The sequence below is a fragment of the Cervus elaphus genome, chromosome 14 (genome assembly GCF_910594005.1).
Source record: "Cervus elaphus chromosome 14, mCerEla1.1, whole genome shotgun sequence".
NCBI classification, from domain to species: Eukaryota; Metazoa; Chordata; class Mammalia; order Artiodactyla; family Cervidae; genus Cervus; species Cervus elaphus.
The window spans coordinates 45,625,913-45,631,925 of NC_057828.1; the positions used below are offsets into that span (position 1 = coordinate 45,625,913).

General features: G+C 43.2%; 1 non-coding gene across 1 annotated transcript; it reads left to right on the forward strand.

Annotated features, from left to right (window-relative positions):
• The first annotated feature begins 1,831 nt into the window (after nt 1-1,831).
• LOC122708411 lies at nt 1,832-1,998 on the forward strand. The gene has a single exon (XR_006345189.1). It is a non-coding gene; the product is annotated as a U1 spliceosomal RNA (small nuclear RNA).
• The last annotated feature ends 4,015 nt before the right edge of the window (nt 1,999-6,013 follow it).

Consider the following 6,013-nt stretch of genomic DNA (forward strand, 5'->3'; position numbering starts at 1 on the left):
TCTTTGGGTATGACTTAAAAACAATTTTTGGGCGGGTTACTATTCACTTCTTTTTTAAAATTTTATTTATTTTTATTTTTGGTTGTGCTCAGGCTTTCTCTAGTTATGGTGAGTGGGGGTTACTCTCTAGTTGTGGTGTGCGGGCTTCTCATTGAGATGGCTTCTTTTGTTTCCCAGCACAGGCTCTAGAGCATGTGGGCTCAGTAGTTGCTGCCCAGGCTTAGTTGCCACGCAGGGGTAATTGCCTCCTGGCATGTGGAATCTTCCTGGACCAGGGGTTGAACCTGTATCCTCTGAATTGGCAAGCGGATTCTTAACCACTGACTGGCACACAGGGGTGTGCTATGTGCTAAATCACTTCAGTCATGTCCAACTCTGGGCGACACTATGGACCGTAGCCCGCCAGCCTCCTCTGTCCATGGGTTTCTCCAGTCAGGAATACTGCAGTGGGTTGCCATGGCCTTCTCCAGGGGATCTTCCTGACTCAGGGATCAAACCCAGGTCTCCTGCATTGCAGGCGGATTCTTTACCAGTTGAGCTACCAGAGAAGCCCTCATAATATTAGAGTCATTTATGTGGAATACACCATTCAGTTTTTATGAGTTTTGCTTCATATTCTCAGTACCGAGTTAGTAATACTTGATGAGCATCTCCTAATATCCACTGAATTGAATTAAATCTAAGCAATTGTGATAAAAAGGCATCTAACAGCTAACTATAGTAAATCACCATGAAGATGGCTTCTTGCATTTTAAAAAGACAGAGGGATCCTTGGCGTAATATGTTTTCTTGCTTGTTTTATGGAAGCATTCCAAAATGTCTTTCCAAATTGAAATTAAAGCAGTGAAGCCTAATTTAAAATGTATTTTTGTCTTTGTCTTTGATTCCTAGCACAGAGGTCCAAAAACTCTTGGAGTTCACTGAGTGATAGTGTTGCAGGGGAGAGCCAATTCTGACTCCATGATAGATCTGTTTCTTTGACTTTAACCTTTGCTTTTAGTTGCTTTTGTTGTTATAATCATACATAATAACCTGCCTCCGGGAACCCCGCCCCTCCCTGAGGTTGTCCATTCCAGGAAATATTTGCAAGATTGTTGTTGTTGTTCAGTCACTCAGTCCTGTCGGACTCTTTGCGACCCCATGGACTGCAGCACGCCAGGCTTCCCGGTCTATCACCCACTCCCAGAACTTGCTCAAACTCATGTCCTTTGAGTCGGGGATGCCATCCAACTATCTCGTCTTCTGTCATCCCCTTCTCCTTCTGTCTTCAATCTTTCCCAGCATCAGGGTCTTTTCCAATGAGTCAGTTCTTCACATCAGGTGGCCAAAATATTGGCTCTTCAGCTTCAGCATCAGTCCTTCCAATTGTTAGGTAGTTAGAATAGGAAAAAGGAGTTCAAAATAGCAGTGGCTAAAAGACAAAGGAAAAAGCCTGTGAAAATAGAACAAAGGAAGGTTCAAGGACTAGGACCGGAGTGAGAACCTCAGGTGAAAAAAAACAGCTCTCCTGGCTAGCACAATTTACATATTGGCTCAGGGGAAGAGGAAAAAACATATAAAAAGAGGAGCCAAAATTGAGCTTCTCCCTACTCTTCCTCTTTGGGTCAGCCTGCCCTCATGCCTTGAGGTTGTATTTTCCTTTGCTTGACAAATAAAACTGAGCTGTAACCGAGCTGTAACACTGGTCCACTGTTTCAAATTTTTGCTGCCCCAAGACAGAACCAAGGAAATTACACACTCCCCCGACACAATGAATATTCAGGACTGATTTCCTTTAGGATGGACTGGTTGGATCTCCTTGCAGTCCAAGGGTCTCTCAAGAGTCTTCTCCATATTTACCTGGCAGGGGAGATACCATGATCACGAAGGTGGTTTTCCCAGGGCGAGGCTTATCCATTGCACTCCGGATGTGCTGACCCCTGCGATTTCCCCAAATGTGGGAAACTCGACTGCATAATTTGTGGTGGTAGTGGGGGACTGCGTTCGCGCTTTCCCCTGAAAAAAAAAAAAAAAAAAAGAGTCTTCTCCAACACCACAGTTCAAAAGCCTCAATTCTTCAGTGCTCAGCTCTCTTTATAGTCCAACTGAAACCGTTTACCACAGATTGTGACTTGAACCCACCTGGCTGGGACTCAACCCAGCCAAAGCCCATGGTACCTGGTTTCAGGACCTAATGAAGCTCAGGTTCTTGATGTCTCATCACAGAAAGAATTTAGTGACAGACAAAGTGATAGGTAAGAAGTGGACCTACTCAGATACAAAGAGAAGCACACTCCACAGACAGAGCGTGGGCCATCGCAGAAGGTGAATGTAGCGGCTGTGAAATGTGGCATGGTAAGTTTTTAAAGGCTGGGTAATTTCATATGCTAATGAGTGGGAGGACTATTCCAATTATTTGGGGGAAGGGGCAGAGATTTCCTGGATTTGGGTCACCACCCACTCCTTGGTCTTTTAACAATGCCTTTGGAAAACTCAGCAGTGGCCACATGGCTTGAAAAGGTCAGTTTTCATTCCAATCCCAATGAAAGGCAATGCCAAAGAATGTTTGAACTGCTGCACAATTGCGCTCATCTCACATGCTATCAAAGTAATCCTAAAAATCCTTCAAGCTAGGCTTCAACAGTACGCAACCTGAGAATATCCAGATGTAAAAACTGGATTTCTAAAAGGCAGAGGAAGCAGAGACCAAATTGCCAACATCCGTTGGATCATAGAAAAAGTGAAAGAGTTCCAGAAATACATCTACGTCTGCTTTATTGACAATGCCAAAGCCTTTGACTATGTGGATCACAACAAACTGTGGAAAATTCTTAAAGAGATGGGAATACTAGACCACCTTACCTACCTTCTGAGAAACCTGTGTGCAGGTCAAGAAGCAACAGTTAGAACTGGACATGGAATAACTAGAATCAAGATTGCTGGGAGAAATATCAATAACCTCAGATATGCAGATGACATCACCTTTATGGAAGAAAGCAAAGAAGAACTAAAGAGCCTTTTGATGAAAGTAAAACAGAAGAGTGAAAAAGTTGGCTTAAAACTCAACATTCAGAAGACTAAGATCATGACATCTGGTCCCATCACTTCATGGCAAATAGATGGCGAAACAATGGAAACAGTGACAGACTTTGTTTTCTTGGGCTTCAAAATCACTGCAGATGGTGACTGCAGTCATGAAATTAAAAGACACTTGCTCCTTGGAAGGAAAGTTATGACCAACCTAGACAGCATAATAAAAAGCAGACATTACTTTGCCAACAAAGATCTGCTCTAGTCAAAGCTATGGATTTTCCAGGAGTCATGTATGGATGTGAGAGTTGGACCATAAAGAAGGCTGAGGACCGAAGAATTGATGCTTTTGAACTGTGGTGTTGGAGAAGACTCTTGAGAGTCCCTCGGACTGCAAACAGATCCAACCAGTCCATGCTAAAGGAAACCAGTCCTGAATATTCACTGGAAGGACTGATGCTGAAGCTGAAGCTCCAATCCTTTGGCCACCTGATGTAAAGAACTGACTCATTGAAAAGCCCCTGATGCTGGGAAAGATTGAAGGCAGGAGGAGAAGGGGATGACAGAGGATGAGATGGTTAGATGGCATCACTGACTCAATGGACTTGAGTTTGAGTAAACTCCAGGAGTTGGTGATGGACAGGGAGGCCTGGTGTGCTGCATTCAATGAGGTCACAAAGAGTCAGACACGACTGAACGACTGAACTGTACTGGAACTGTTATGGCACCTCTGGGTGTATCATTTCACTTGCTGATTCAGGATCAAGGTCTAGTGTTGTCTGCCATCTTGGTCCCATTTGATTCTAATCAGTTTATGTTGTGTCCTTGGGCTTTGTCATTCTTTCGAAAGTTGTGCCTTGCCTCTTTCCCTCCTGTTACACAACTCTCACATCCATACATGACTACTGGAAAAACCACAACTTTGACTAGATAGACCTTTGTCAGCAAAGTAATGTCTCTGCTTTTTAATATGCTCTCTAGGTTGGTCATAACTTTTCTTCCAAAGAGCAAGTATCTTTTAATTTCATGGCTGCAGTTACCATCTGCAATGATTTTGGAACCCCCCAAAATAGTCTTTCACTCTTTTCATTGTTTCCCCGTCTATTTGCCATGAAGTGATGGGATCGGATGCCATGATCTTAGTTTTTTGAATGTTGAGTTTTAAGCCAACATTTTCACTTTCCTCTTTCACTTTTATCAAGAGGTTCGTTAGTTCCTCTTCATTTTCTGCCATAAGGGTGGTATCATCTATGTATCTGAGGTTATTGATATTTCTCTGGCAATCTTGATTCTAGCTTGTGCTTCATTCAGTCCAGAATTTCACATGATATACTCTGCATAGAAGTTAAATAAGCAGGGTGAAAATATACAGCCTTGATGTACTCCTTTCCCAATTTGGAACCACTCTGTTGTTTCATGTTGGGTTCTAACTGTTGCTTCTTGGCCTGTATACTGATTTCTCAGGAGGCAGGTAAGGTAGTCTGCTATTCCCATCTCTTTCAGAATTTCACACAATTTGTTATGATCCACACAGTCAAAGTCTTTGGCATAGTCAAAAAAGCAGAAGTAGATGTTTTTCTGTAACTGTCTTGCTTTTTCCATGATCCAGTGGATGGTGGCAATTTTGTAACAGGAGGGAAAGGGGCAGGGCAAAACTTTTGATAGAATGACATAGCCCAAGTATACAACATAAACCAATTAGAATCAAATGGGACCAAGTTGGCAGACAAGACTAGACCTTGATCCTCAAAGAGCAAGTGAAATGACACTCCCAGAGATGCCATGACAGTTCCAAGGCAATGTTAAAAGACTAAAGAGTGAGCCATGGCCCAAATCCTGGAAATCTCCATCCCTTCCCAAAAATAATTGGAATAATCCTCCAACTCATTAGCATTTGAAATTACCTAGCCTATAAAAACTAACCATGTCAAACTTTGGGGCCACGCTTGCCCTATGAGTTTTTGAGATTGCACCCAAGCACTGCATTTCAGATTCTTGTTGACTATGAGGGCTACTCCATTTCTTCTAAGGGATTCTTGCCCACATTAGTAGATATAATGGTTGTATGAATTGTACCAAGCCCATTAAAACTAACCATGTCACATTTCTCCTGAATATTCATTGGAAGGACTGATGCTGAAGCTGAAACTCCAATACTCTGGCCACCTGATGCGAAGAACTGACTCATCTGAAAAGACCTTGATGCTGGGAAACATTGATGGTGGGAGGAGAAGGGGATGACAGAGGATGAGATGGTTGGATGGCATCACCAACTCAATGGACATAAGTTTGAGTAAACTCCGGGAGTTGGTGATGGACAGGGAGGCCTGGAGTGCTGCAGTCCATGGGGTCGCAAAGAGTCGGACACAACTGAGCGACAGTACTGAATGACTGACTGATGTCACATTTCTCAGCCCTACTCACCCTCTGAGATGGCCCACACTCTGTCTGTGGAATGTGCTTCTCTCTGAATCTGTGTAAATCCACCTCTTACACTTTGTATCTCACTGAACTTCTTCCTGCGATGAGACATCAAGAACCTGAGTGTCACTAGGCCCTGAAACCAGATACTGTGGGTTTTGGCTGGGTTCAAGTCCCCACCATGTGGGTTTAAGTCCCAAGCAGGGTTTTGACTGGGTTTGAGTCCCAGACACATGGTTCAAGTCCCAGTCTGTGGTAAACATTTTCAATTTGATCTCTGGTTCCTCTGCCTTTTCTAAATCCAGCTAGAACATCTGGAAGTTCACGGTTTGTGTACTGTTGAAGCCTGGCTTGGAGAATTTTGGGCCTTACTTTGCTAGCATGTGAGATGATTGCAATTGTGTGGTAGTTTGAACATTCTTTGGCATTGCCTTTATTTCAGATTGGAATGAACACTGACCTTTTCTAGTCCTGTGGCCACTGCTGAGTTTTCCAAATTTGCTGGCATATTGAGTGCAGTACTTTACCAGGATCATCTTTTAGGATTTGAAATAGCTCAACTGGAATTCCATCACCTCCACTA